Raw genomic sequence first — 13,924 nt, forward strand, 5'->3', positions numbered from 1 at the left:
TTGAATTTTATCAAATTCTAGTGCTACTAATAGGTTATCATTGATTGAATTTTTTCTTAAATTTTTAAGGAGGTAGCAATGTTTTCTTCTTTTATAATAAAAATCACTCCTAAAATGTATCACCTACATACCCTCTTTTCAGTTGTACTGCAATTATTACACACCAATACTAAGCTTTTATAGCAGCATGTTATGTGTACTTATTTCTCTGCAAAAATTTTAATCATGTGTCCATTTATTTGCCTAGTAAGTGCTTTACACAGAATAAAGATCATATAATTATTTACGGAATATGTGAATTTTACAGATGTAAAGTCTCTTTTTCTCTCTCTTTGTTTACCCCCACATGACACCCAGTCAATAACTGTTGATTTAATGTCTTTAAGATTTAGTTTCTTGTCTTTGATCCGGGAAATATGAATACATAGTCAACAAATTTTATTAAAATCATAATGTGATATTTGAGGAGAAATCCATTTCACAAATTACATTTAATAGTTTAAAGAGCTTGGTCCAATTACACCGAATGATAGGGGTTGCCATAGGAGGGCTGAGTGTTTATAAATTTCTGAGTTTCCATATTCTCCTCTGAAGCTGGAAGAGAACATAAAGAAAATTATTGCAGACATCAGAGAACATAGTAGCAAATTACCATGAAAACACCTCAGAAAAGAGAAGACTGAGACAAAGCTAGAAAATGCAAAGCTAAAATCCTGAAAAGAAGTAAAACACATAGACTAGAGATAGGGAAATAGATTAGAGTCTATTGTAGCACAACTTGCTGTTCTATAAGTTAAAGGTGTCATGAAAATTAAATTTATTAATACAATTTCAGCGCTTTAAAGAATATCTAGATCAGTTAAGCACTAAATTAACATGGGCCACTGTTTATCATCATCATCATCATCATCATCATCATCATCATCATCATCATCATCATCATCAATCATTATCATCATCACCTTCAGATCAAATCCTGTAATTAGAGGCAAATCCAGGAGCTAGGTTGGCTGGATATTTAGTTCTAAATGGAGCTGAAGCAGATGATCAACAGAGGATAGGTTGTGAGCATTGGAAGAGTGGTCATTAGACACACCTCAGATTGAGTAAGGAAGAGACAAATTATTGCTGTGCCTTTTGGTGTGTGTGACCATTTAATACTTTCTTACCTGACTTAAGTACCCATTAATTTGAGGACTTTATTCAAATGAATTTTAATATTGTTGCTGATAATGTCATAAAGCATTTCCAGGTACAAACATTCACTTTTGTTGTTGTTGATGTATCCCTCTTAGTCCACCAAACTTCCCATGTAAGTCTGGCTTTTCTTTTTATAAAATGTCTCAGAAAAGTACTACTTTAATTACTTTATATACTAGAAAAATAAAATTAAAATGCATTTCAAGAAAGACATTGAATTCATATTTCCTTCTAATAAAGTTTTGATAACAATGAGAAAACCATTCTTGTTTTAGGAAAATAACAAAATTACACAGTTAATGTTGACACAATTCTTCCAATGGGAAATCTAGATGATGATTATAGAGACATAGCTATGACTTAAATAATTCTTATTCACTAAACTTAAAAATATATAAACCATAGTGACACTCAAAATGGCTAATTTTTAGTTAAAACAAAGATTGACTTGATTTTCTTTGTTAACTCTATTGCTCCCATGTGTTCCTGATGAGTAGGAGCCTGCTTTCTTAATGCTTATGAGCAATATCTATGTCACAATTTTATAGGGGCAAGTACTGAAAAGTTCTCCAATTTAACATCTAATCATGTTAACTTTCCTAATAAGAATAGAAAGCATAAAATAAATAGTAAATGTTAAGTTTATTTAATACAAACAATAACATTAAAGTACAAATAACTCAAAGTTATGGGGCTAAAATGCTCAGAGATTAACAATCTTAAAAATTGGCTTATGTGTGAATGATAGATTCACACATAATCAAACATGCTATAGCATTATAACTGCAACTTCTGCTACAACCAGTCTAATTTGAACAGCCACAAATATGATCCTTTTCTAATACAAGGTCACCTATTTAAGTAGGCTAGGCAATTTTTCTTATTCAAAGGTGACAATGCAAAGGTATTTCTTTCTGACAGCATTATTTGCCCATCTGGGATTTCTTTGTCACTACCTCATGGAAATTTGTTCCACAAAAGAGTAAGGAGAGTCATGAGACTTCAGGTTAGATCTACAGGAAAGGGTGAAAGTCATTTCAGCAATAAAAGCAAAGCAGAGTGTTAAGTCCTGTTTCCTCGTGGTGTGCGAATGTGGCTATTGATAGTTGTCTCTTTTAAGTTTCCTCAGTCTTTAAAACAAAGATATTAACTTGCTTAGCTTTTTGAGATGGAAATGAGATTATTCAGATAAAATACTGACAACTGAAGTAACAACCCATAATAGGTAAGAATGTTGTATGATAGATGAATATCATTATAGTTTTTATCATTTTAGCAGTAGTGGTAGTGTCGATAAGAAAAATAAGTATAAATTAAGTATGAATTCATAACAATAATAATTAGTATACATTATTTACATAGTATGTATTATATGGATTGTACATATTTTATCTTTATAATAATGATATGTATGTATATAATGATTTGATAGTTACATAATATACTAAAGGGTATGTAGTTGTTAAATTAATTATTATATTCATATAATTATGTATAATATATGATATAGTAATATGCCTGAATCATATAATCCAAGTTAATACATTAAGGAACATTAAGAACAAGAGCAGATGTGAAAAAAAGAACATAAGGCTTATAAATATGAAATTATTGTTTTTCTGTCCTTACCAATTTTGTAGCTGAAACAAGCAACTTAATTTAATACTAGTCATGGCACAGTATCTCTCTATCTCTATTTTTTTGAAAACTCAAAAATCTTTTACCTCATTTTCACCCCTATTGCCTCTGGGGATGTCGTGGACAATATCTCACTGGTGCCCACAGAGGAGTTCCTGGATAATAACATGCTATCTGTGATTTGCCCTCTACGAATCCCTGCAGTGCTTTTTGTGCCAGTGTCTGGAGCCTGGCCTCCAATACCCTGTATTGAAATCACCACTGGGCTTCCCCAAGGTACCCCCGCCATGCACAATCCCTGCCAATGCCTAAGCTGCTGTTGCCAATGGCTGCTAATGTCTGCACTGAGGCTGCACTGCCCACAGTGGAGAGGGGAATGCTGATGCATTCAGGGCAAGGTGAAGGCACCGAAGAGCAGGGCTAGGCCAGGGACTGCTGCTTCATATGCTCTGGCTTCCAGCAAATAATTGCATTCCTCGTTGATTGAGGGATGCTCATGTGTAAGGCATTGTTCTATACAATGTTTGTACACCACTGCATGCGGCTGTGGTGAAGTTTCTTTGAACTTTATAATTATCAATAAGCTGGTGACTATTTCATGATGTCTTTGAATGGTAACTGCTTGAAATATGGCAATCCCCTCTTTTCTTAAAGAAATGGAATTTCATTGTTTGCTACTGTAAGGTAATTACAAAACATCACTGTTTTAGGAATGATAGTATGTGAACAATGACAATTTTTGAGGAAGAAAAAGTTGTTAAAGAAATCTCCATAGGTACTTCCAATTTCCGTTTACTTATTCAATAAAGGAAATAACATACTCTGTAAGTAATCTTCTTGCCCTGTTTTTTTTAATTTTAGTAATTTTTAAGATGTGAGTTCTCAGACTCAAATCATATTAGTTTATAAATCTGCCTTTAATCCAACTACTACTCTATGGGCCTCAATAGCCCTTTTAGTCCTGTTTAAATATGAAGCCATTGACCATTGTTTAAACCACAGCAACACTGGTGTCTCATATTCTGCTTCCACACCCCACCTACAAAGTAATTTACTTCTGTAGCCAATCAGTTTCCTCTCTTCCTATGGTGGAACAAGAGGCTCTTCCTGCTTTTCACAATTATTCTCTCAATCTGTGTTTTGGGTTCTTTTGTTTGAAGGGTGAATTGTCCTACTCTCTTCTTCTGTATTCTTTTTTTTTTTTTTTGTCGGTCGTGGGGCTTGAACTCTGGGCCTGGGCGCTGTCCCTCAGCTCTTCAGCTCAAGGCGAGCGCTCTACCACTTGAGCTACAGCGCCACTTCCGGTTTTCTGGTGGTTTATTGGAGATAGGAGACTCACGGTCTCTCCTGCCCGGGCTGGCTTTGAACCGCGATCCTCAGATCTCAGCCTCCTGAGTAGCTAGGATTACAGGCGTGAGCCACCAGCGCCCGGCTCTTCTTCTGTATTCTTAAACTCTGTCTCTCTTCAAATTATGCAAATATATTCCTTGGAACATATATGTTGTTTAAAACTGTATAATTATTCTGTGTCCACATTCTTGTCCCAAGCAAGCTCTTGGAAATAATTTGCAAAACTTGTTTCCACCATTTGCCCATTTCTCCTTCCTTATCTTACTTATAAAGTAACTTCTGCCTTTCAAAGAGAAGCAAAAAGCCAACAATGGTGAAATGGTTCATAGATACAGTGGACAATTTGGGGGATTCATTGACATGCCCTTAATTTATTGTATTCAAAATTAAATTGAATTTTTAATTGCATATTCTTTTTTTCTTTTTTATCTATTTTATTGTTGTGTTAGAGGTAATACCCAGCAGGGTTGCCTTTATGTATGCCAGGTAATTAGTACATTTCCTTCCTTTTACATAGTATCATCTGTTTCCCCATTCACTTCCATTCCCTCCCTCCCATCTCCACCCTTGAGTGGCATGGTTCACTTTTATCAATGTCCAGTACAGCCAGTGGGCTCTGCTGCTGCAGCTTTTCACCTGCATATTTTTAACTCTCTTACGCTGACTCTAAAAGCATTTCCTTTGCCTTCTCAGTCTTGCTGATCCTTCCCTTGTTTTATAAGTTCAACTATTTCTGTCCTTTTGAAAGTTCATTGATCCCGCTCAACTCCAAAACTTTCTCTACAATGTAAATCCAATGCAAGTCTATGTTTTAGGTTAAAGTTGCCTGCATTTCTACAAGGCTCAGTCTTTTAGCTCTTAAGTTCTACTTTATTAAACAAAGAATATGCAATTTTCCAAAATACCAAAACTTGTTATGTTTCAGCCTTTGTGCACATGTTGCCTCGTCTGAGATATTCTTGAATATCCCAGAGATGGCTGCATGTCCCTCCACTTTTACTTAACACCAACCATCTCACAGCCATAGTGTTAATGAAGCTCCTGCTACTGTAACAAATGTCCGGTATAATCTCTTTAAAAAGAAGTAAGGGATTATTTTGGTTTGGTGTTAGTGGTTTCAGTCCATGTTTGCTTGGCCCTGTTGCCTTTGGTCGTATGGTAGCACAGTACATTATAGCAGAAGCACATGGCAGTGAAGGCTATTCACCTCATGGTGGCTGGGAAATTAGAGAGATTGAAGAAATTACAGAGATTGACAGGAAGCAGCTGGAGTTCCTGCAAGAGTAAGCCCACAAGGACCTAGGTCCCACCTCATAAGGTTGCACCTCATCCCAATGACACCACTAGCTAGCAACCAAACCTTTAACACAGGAACTTTGGGGACACTGCACTTCATCCAAACTATAGCACATACCCAGGGTTGTGTCCTGTATGCAAGCACCTGTGACTTAATAGTCATTCCATTTTTTTTTGGGGGGGGGGTCCGGTAGTAGGGCCTGAACTCTGTGACTGGGAGCTGTCCCTCAGCTCTTCAACTCAAGGCTAGCACTCTATCACTTGAACCACAGCACCACTTCCAGCTTTTTTCTTTTTCCTTATGTGGTGCTGAGGAATCGAACCCAGGGCCTCACACATGCAAGGCAAGCGCTCTACCACTGAGCCACCTTCCCAGCCCCTAATAGTCATTCCTGTGAAATTTTCTGTTAGCTGTCCATTATGTTCTACGTTTCACTAACCTATTATAAATCATGATCTTGTTCTGCCTTGCTACCTCTGAAGGGTTTTATTCCAGACCTGTCTTTATTACACGTCAGAAAAAAGTCTAGAAATTCACTTTCTGTACTCTGTAAGTTGACTGACAGCACCTGAAATCTCTCCCTTCTCCAGTCTTCCCAAATTATACAAGACAATGTAATATTGCAGTACAGTACAGAGGACATGAACATTTATGACTAATCTTTCTGAACTACAATTATGTGTATTGCTCAAAATCTTTTCCTTCTAATAATAAATATCCATATTATTCAACCAAAGCTATTTTCAAACTCATGTTTATTAATTTGAAATTGCTAATTTTAGATTCATTTTTATCTAATTTTATCCTTCATTATATGTACACACCTCTATAATCTTTATCACTATGCTCTTCTCTCTTTTTTTCTTTGTTTTCTTGTTGGTTCTGGGGCTTGAACTCCGGGCCTGAGTGCTGTCTCTTGGCTCTTCAGTTCAGCGAGCACTTTACCATTTGAGTCACAGCACCACTTCCAGCTTTCTGGTAGTTTATTGGAGATGAGTCTCACAGACTTTGCTGTCTGGGCTGGCATTGACCTCGATCCTCAGATCTCAGCCTTCTGAGTAGTTAGGGGTGAGGCACTGGCGCCGGGCCTATTGCTATATATATATATATATATATATATATAAATTAAAGATACAATACAAAAGGGGTTACAGTTACATGAGTAAGGTAATGAGTACACTTCCTATTGAGCATTGTTACACCCTCCTTTGTTTTCCTCCTACCATCCCTTCCCTCCCCCTGTTCTCCAACTTCTTCCTCTTCCCACCCAAGCTGTGAAGTTCATTTTCAACATAGTGTCTTCTACATCTCCTTGTTACAATGGGTAACATTGACTTCTGATTTTTCTCCTGCCTTTCCAGACTCAGTTTCCCACTCTCCTTAAAAAAGTGTTGTTTTTCCAATGAAAGGATAAAAAAAAAGATGTTCTGAATTTACATTTACAATTTACATTTGTAAATACTGTTCTCCTAGTTCTTTCTGGCTTGTCTTGGTTCTCTGTTTCTCTCTGAACAAAACCTCACCCAAAGCATAAAATTTTAAGTATTATTTAACAATCACTACATTTATATCTGAATTACAGTCCGAGTATGTTTCTCTTGTTCTTATATTTATAAAATTTTATTTTAAATTCACCTCTGAGCATAGCAGCAATAACCAAGATTCAGCAAATTCAGAAAGAAATCAATATATTCATTCCCCAAATTTATTTTTCTACATTGAAATTTCACTTTATAAATAGTATTGGAATTGATGCTGTCTGTTTCTCTATTATGTTCCATCACTGAGTCTTTGCCAAGGACCAAATTTGGAAAGATGGCACCTCTCTCAAGCTGACATATTGCCAAGGAACAACTAATGTTGGATAACAAAGGAAATAAACGACAAAGGAAAAAGCAAAGAAAAATGAGATTCGTAAGTTTGAAGACAATCACAAGAAGGCATATTGGAAACAAAATATGGTAGCCAAAGCAAGTTCTATCCAAATAAAGGTTAGTAAAGAGTTGAAAAAAGAGGGAAAGTCATCCATCATGTGTTAGTAATATATAAATTTGACAGAAGCTACAGCTTGACATCTTTTTGTGAGATGTATAATGTGTTCAATAAACAGTAAGAAATCAGTGGCTATAAGGAAGTTCCAAGGGAGAAATAAGAGCTAAAATCAGACCTAATGGGCAATTCAGAGTATTGTAAGGTTGTTGGCTCTTACTACAATCCCAGTAGTGACATTGTGCCCTGGAAAAACACCTAATTTGGGAGAGGGAAAAAATGGGTTCACCTAACTCCCTTGCATTGCATCAATTGACCTCTCTACCTTAGGTGAGCAACCAAAAGATAACAGCAAATGAAGAAAATGTATTCAATGATTAGAGAAGCTTTCTATTATGCCTCTAATCTGAAATGTAATCTGATTTATCTCCCAGATATAAACAGTTATTTGACACATCAGTTAGAGATTCATTAGATCAATAGATATTCTTCAATGTATCTTTACATGACATTATTCTCTGCCTTTATAAACATACACACAAGGATGTGTGTGTGTGTGTGTGTGTGTGTGTGTGTGTGTGTGTGTGTGTGTGTGTGTGTGTGTGTGTGTGTTACAGTGTCAGGAGTTCGTAAGTTATGGCTTCTACCTGTATAGGGTGAAAAACTATAACAAACTAAAACTAAGTCCATTTTCATGGACTCATCAGAGAGATGTAATTGCAGATACAAAGGTCATCCATTGGGCCTGGGAAGGTGACTCAGTGGTAGAATGCTTGCCTCACATGCATGAGGCCCTGGGTTTGATTCCTCAGCACCACATAAGCAGAAAAAGCTAGAATTGGTGCTGTGGCTCAAGTGGTAGTACATTACCCTTGAGCTGAAAAGCTGAGGGACAGCACCCAAACCCAGAGTTCAAGCCCCATGACGGACAAAAAAAATAAAGCAGCCATTCATTAATCTGGAGATATAGATACATCCAGAGAATCACATTCAATGTCTGCTTACCTGGATCAAAAACCATAAGACCTCTACCATATTAGGATCACTTAAATGGCAATTTCATGAAATGTCTAGAGCTTAAAGACAAGATAGAACAGGAATAAGAAATTCCCATTCCCATTCCCTTCTAAGTAAGGAACCTGATACTTCATAATATAATCTTGTTTCTATGAACAACATCAGAATCTTATGTTGAAGAATCCAGATTCTCCCTTGTCTATGGCAGAGGAGGAATTGAGTAATCCTTATAAAATATGCCCTATGTTCTTCATAACAAAATCTTATTCCCCAGAAGAAAACAATATGCCAGTACCTTATTTTATCCACAAAGAGAGTATTTATTTCTTGTCTATCCTCCCTTATCTTTCCTCTATCACCTGAGATGAAAAATAAAACTATACTACTGGAGCAACAATTGCTAACATGTGCCCAGAAAAACATGTGAAATATTGATAACCAAACAAAATTTCCTGTTTCTGCGAACCCACCCCTTACTATCATGGTTAGATATGAAACCCCGATGCGACCATATGGATTTTATTTGAAACAATTATAAGGTACAGACTTTTACTGGGAATGGGGACTTATGCAAAAATGCAGAAAAATTCCACCAGACTCCACGTCTAAAATAACCAGCAAAAAAAAAAAAAAGCAGAGCTAGAAGCATGAGTCAAGTGGTAATGAACCATTTAAACAAGGCAAGTTGGCCAGGATAGAGCCTTGCATTTAAACCCCCTATTGGATGAAAAAAGTTTACAAAGCAGTATGAATCTAAAAGCAAAGTAAAACAAATAAACTAAAAAAAAAAAGCCATGACAAATAACCTCTGACAAGATTCTCTATTTGAAAACCATAGAGACTGATTGAAGCTGGTCAAGCAAAATGAGAATGTATTGGGAGAACACTAAATAACTGGCCTGGAGAACCAGGTTTAAGCTGAAACTTGAGAAAAAAGCATTCCAAACCACATGACAGAAAGGCCTAATGAGAAAATCTCTCTCCATGGCACTCTCCATCACAAGTGGTAGATGCTGTTTTATTTATACAAGGAACCTTCTCTTGGCATCAGCTACTCTCCTGTTCTAGGGCCCAAATCAAACATCTGTTACCACCAGCCAAGCCAGATGCTTCTGCCACCCTCCTCCCCACAAAACTCCCTTCAGCACAACAAATCCTTCCAACTTGGATTCTCCTATTGAGATACCTGGTTGAGTCACAAAAGAAGTTGTGAATCAAATTTTCTGGCTTCCACTGAAAGCAGATAAGTATCATAAGGAGGAAAAAAAGTTGCCAAACTTGAAATTATATTCAAATGTTGTAGGCAGCCAGGGGAAAACTAAAGCCAAGACATAGTATGTGTCCAAGACATAGCACTGCTTGAAATTAGAAAATGTGATGATACCATTTTGTAAAGGGAAGTAATTTTGACATACGTTGTTCTTATTCATGGTCACATAAAACATGAATTTTCCTCTTTAGTTAAAAAAACACATAAAGTTCTCATCTGTATACAGAAGGAGTCAACCCTATAATCCTCGCTACTTGAGAGCATAGATCTGAAGATCATGGTCAGAAGCTAGCCTCTGCAAAAACATAAATGGCTGGGCATAGTGGTGTGAGCCTGGTATCCCAACTTGGGTTGACAGAAAAATTATTTGATACAATGTGGGTACCTGTCACTCACAGCAGCAAAGAGAAGCACAGGCAGGACTTCTGCCCAGGCCAGCCTGAGACTGAAGTGAAACCTTACCTCAGAAATAACCACCAAAGAAACTGTTCAAGGTTCAAGTGGTAGAGCACCTGCACTGCAAGTGTGATATCCCAAATTCAATCCTCAGTACTACCATCAAGAAAAGGACTTTTGTTGGCCTCTTAAAAAATAATTTAAAGTCCCAATTGAGTAGATACATGCCAATCTCACATCCAAATGCTGTAGCATTAAAAATTATAAAAGTAATTATTTGTGCAATTTGCTAAAATTAAAATTTTTATCCATATGCACTAACCTTGCTATTTCCATAATTTTTATTTAAATAAATTTTAACAATTAATAAACAACATAATTCTTAAACCTCATTCAAGCTGTTAGTTATGCTTAAAATGAAATCTCCTGGTTTCAAATTTTCAAGCTTCCATTTTATCTGGTTCATTTCTTTTTTCCAACAGTTGTACAAAGTGGTTTCAATTCCACATGACAACTTCTGAATAAAATGTACCATTTTGAGTAAAAGAATCAGTGTTGCATCTTCCATCATTCTCCCTCTGCTTAATTTATCCAAACCTCATCAATCTTCTTAATTTTCCTAGCTGCATTTTCACATGGATAAGTAGATTATCACAACTGTATTGACCTGTAATTCCTCCCTCTACTCATATGCCCTTCTCCCCTTAAATACTGTCTTCCTCACACAAAAAGTGCTTCAGCTTCCTGGTATTTATTTAGCTGTCTGCTGAGTGCTTAAAGAGACTCCACTTTAGAAATCCATCCCTGTGTATACCGTACTTCAGTGAGACTGATCATGTATATGTGCATATAGCACTGTATGTGTTCTTATATATGTTTACATTTATATCCAGTTTTCACATGTGATAGGAAGATGTAGCCTTTGTCTCTTGGAGTCTTACTTACTTTACTCAACATAATTTTTCCAGGTCTAACCTTTCCCTGCAAATGTCATAATATGATTTTCCTCTCTCTCTCTCTCTCTCTCTCTCTCTCTCTCTCTCTCTATATATATATATATATATATATATATATATATATAGTGAATAATTTAGTAATGAACACAAATGTGAAGTTATCTGTATTGCATCCTGACAACAATTTTTTATTGTGAAAATACTGTACAGAGGGGTTACAATTACATGAGCAAGGTAATGAGTACATTTCCTATCAAGCATTGTTGCCTCCTCTTTTGTTTTCCCCTATCATCCCTGCCCTCCATTGTAGTCTCACCAGGTGGTTCTATTTTCAGTTTTTTGAGAAATCTCCATACTGCCTTCCATAGTGGTTTTAGAAATTTACATTCCCACAAATACTGTGATAGGTTTATTTTTCTCTGATTTCTTGCTTGAATTTCTTATTTGTATTCTTGATGGGGTAAGATGGGATCTCAATGTAGATTTGATTTACATTTATGGTTAGAAATGCTAAATATTAATTCATGTGTTTTTTAGCCATTTTACTTATTCTTTTGAAAAGTAACTCCTTCGCCTATTTACTAATTGGGTTATTGATTCTTTGAGTGTTTTGTTTTTTGAGCTCCTTGTATATTCTGGTTATTAGACCCTTGTTAGATATATAATCAGCAAAGTTCTTCTCTCACTCTGTAGGCTGTCTTGTTAGCTTAGTAACCATGTTCTTTAATGTACATAAATGTCTTAGCTTGGTGAAACCTTTTTTGTTAATTTTCCCTCCCATTAGCTGAGTTCTTAGAAATCTACTGAGGAAGTTTTGCCTACACCAGTAAGTTTTAATATTTCCCCTCTTCCTTCCTATTGTAGTTTCAGTTAGTGTGGTAGTATCGCTAAATAGTCCAATGTGCTGGATAAAGCCTTCAATATTAATGGAGTTGTGGGTTAAATCCTATTGCTGCCAGATTCATTGTAAGTAGAATGTATGAGTTATCATTTTCTGGTTCTGTGTTTTGAGATATAAAATTCACCCCTCTTTCCTAATGACAAATGAAAAGCAATCACATTGAAAACTCAATAATTCTGCTTGTATTCAGAAGAGCGAAGAGTACAGGATAACTCAATGCATACGACTGAAAATCATATAGAAAGAAATGTTGAGAGTCTTATAGAACAGAGATTCATGAGACACTGTTCTAGGAACCAGAGCAACAGTAAGTAATTTGAACTGTAATTAATGGATTTCTGGAGTCTATGTGTGAACAAATCTGATAATTACAAACTCCTTGAGAAACAAAATATAGAAACTATGTATATGTGCCTAATAGCAGAAAGCTAAACTATGTGAGGAAAATAAATGATGGAATTACAAGAGAAAACAAATTAATCTAATACTGCATTTGGAAAATTCAACACTCTTCTACCAGAGAAAGACAAATCCAAAAGGTAGACAATAACTAAGGACATAGTTTGATCCAAAATCACCATCAACCATTTGTTTATAAATGATATCCAGAGACTACTTCTTCTAATAACATCAGAATATATACTGTCTTCACATTTACAAGTAACATGCATGGAGGTAGAGCACTATGACATAAAAGACACTTCTGGAACTTTAAGGAATAGTAATTATACAGTATCTACTCTCAGTCAACAAAGAAGTCAATCATAGGGGGAAAAATGTCCCCACATTCATGGAGATTAAATACACTTCAAAATAACATCTATGTCACAGAAAAGAATCTCAGAGCCAGGCGCCTGTGGCTCATTCCTGTAATCCTAGCTACTCAGGAGGCTGAGATCTGAGGATCACGGTTCAAAGCCAGCCCAGCAGGAAAGGCCTTGAAACTCTTTTTTTTTTTTTAATTTTATTTTATTTTATTTGTGCACATACTGTACAGAGGAGTTACAATTACATGGGCAGGATAATGCATACATTTCTTACCAAGCATTGCAGCCTCCTCCTTTGTTTACCCTTCACATCCTTTCTCCAATAAACCACCAGAAAACCAGAAGTGGCCCTGTAGCTTAAGGGGTAGAGCGCTAGCCTTGCGCTGAAGAACTGAGGGGCAGCATTCAGACCCAGAGTTCAAGCCCCATGACTGACAAAAACAAACAAACAAAAAAAAAACAAAGAAAGGGTCTCAGGAGAAATTTTAAAATATTTTAAACAAAATAAAAATGAAAACATAGCTTAAGAAAATTAGGACTCCTTGAAAATAGATCTTAGACCAATGGTGAACAGCCAACGCTCTAAGTTCCTACTTTAGAAATAAAACACAAAGTTAATTTCAAAGTAAGCAGAAAAAAGAAATAAGCACTGGAGAAGAAATCAATAAAAATTGAAAAAGAAAAAAAAAATCAATGGAGGAAAAAAGTCAGTGAACCCTAAAAATGATTCTATGAAAAATCCAATGAAATTGATAAACCTAAAGCCAAACTAACATAAAAAAGATAACAAAAATTAATAATATCAGAAATGAGAAAAGGGACATTATTATAAGCATTAAAAGGAACATAAAGGAAGAGTCGAAATTTCTATGCCCACAAATTTTATAATCTACATATGATGGATCAATTTTTTGAAAGACACAACTCTGTGAGAACTTATTTAAAAAATAAATAATCTGGAAAGGTTTATAATTGTAATCAATAACTAGAAATCTTCTAAAACAATACAGTTTCACATTTGTTTACAAGTAAACATTTTCAGAAAAAATAAACAAATAACACCTGTTTGCTACAATCTCTCTGAAAATCAGGAACATCTTGACTTTTTTAATGAGGCCAGCAATACCCCCAAATCAAAAGAAG

At 35.8% G+C, this 13,924-nt stretch overlaps 1 long non-coding RNA gene across 1 annotated transcript in view; it reads right to left on the bottom strand.

Moving 5' to 3' along the window:
• Positions 1 to 485: 485 nt before the first annotated feature.
• LOC138823214 (uncharacterized) overlaps positions 486 to 13,924 on the bottom strand; it is a 231,183-nt gene continuing 217,744 nt past the window's right edge. Inside the window, exons 3-4 of the long non-coding RNA XR_011370759.1 lie at positions 6,310 to 6,579; positions 486 to 594 (exon numbers count right to left, since the gene is read on the bottom strand). This is a non-coding gene — a long non-coding RNA (uncharacterized lncRNA). The remainder of the gene's footprint in view (positions 595 to 6,309; positions 6,580 to 13,924) is intronic.

The sequence above is a fragment of the Dipodomys merriami genome, unplaced genomic scaffold, assembly GCF_024711535.1.
Source record: "Dipodomys merriami isolate MVZ:Mamm:240054 unplaced genomic scaffold, mDipMer1.0.p SCAF_12, whole genome shotgun sequence".
NCBI classification, from domain to species: domain Eukaryota; kingdom Metazoa; phylum Chordata; class Mammalia; order Rodentia; family Heteromyidae; genus Dipodomys; species Dipodomys merriami.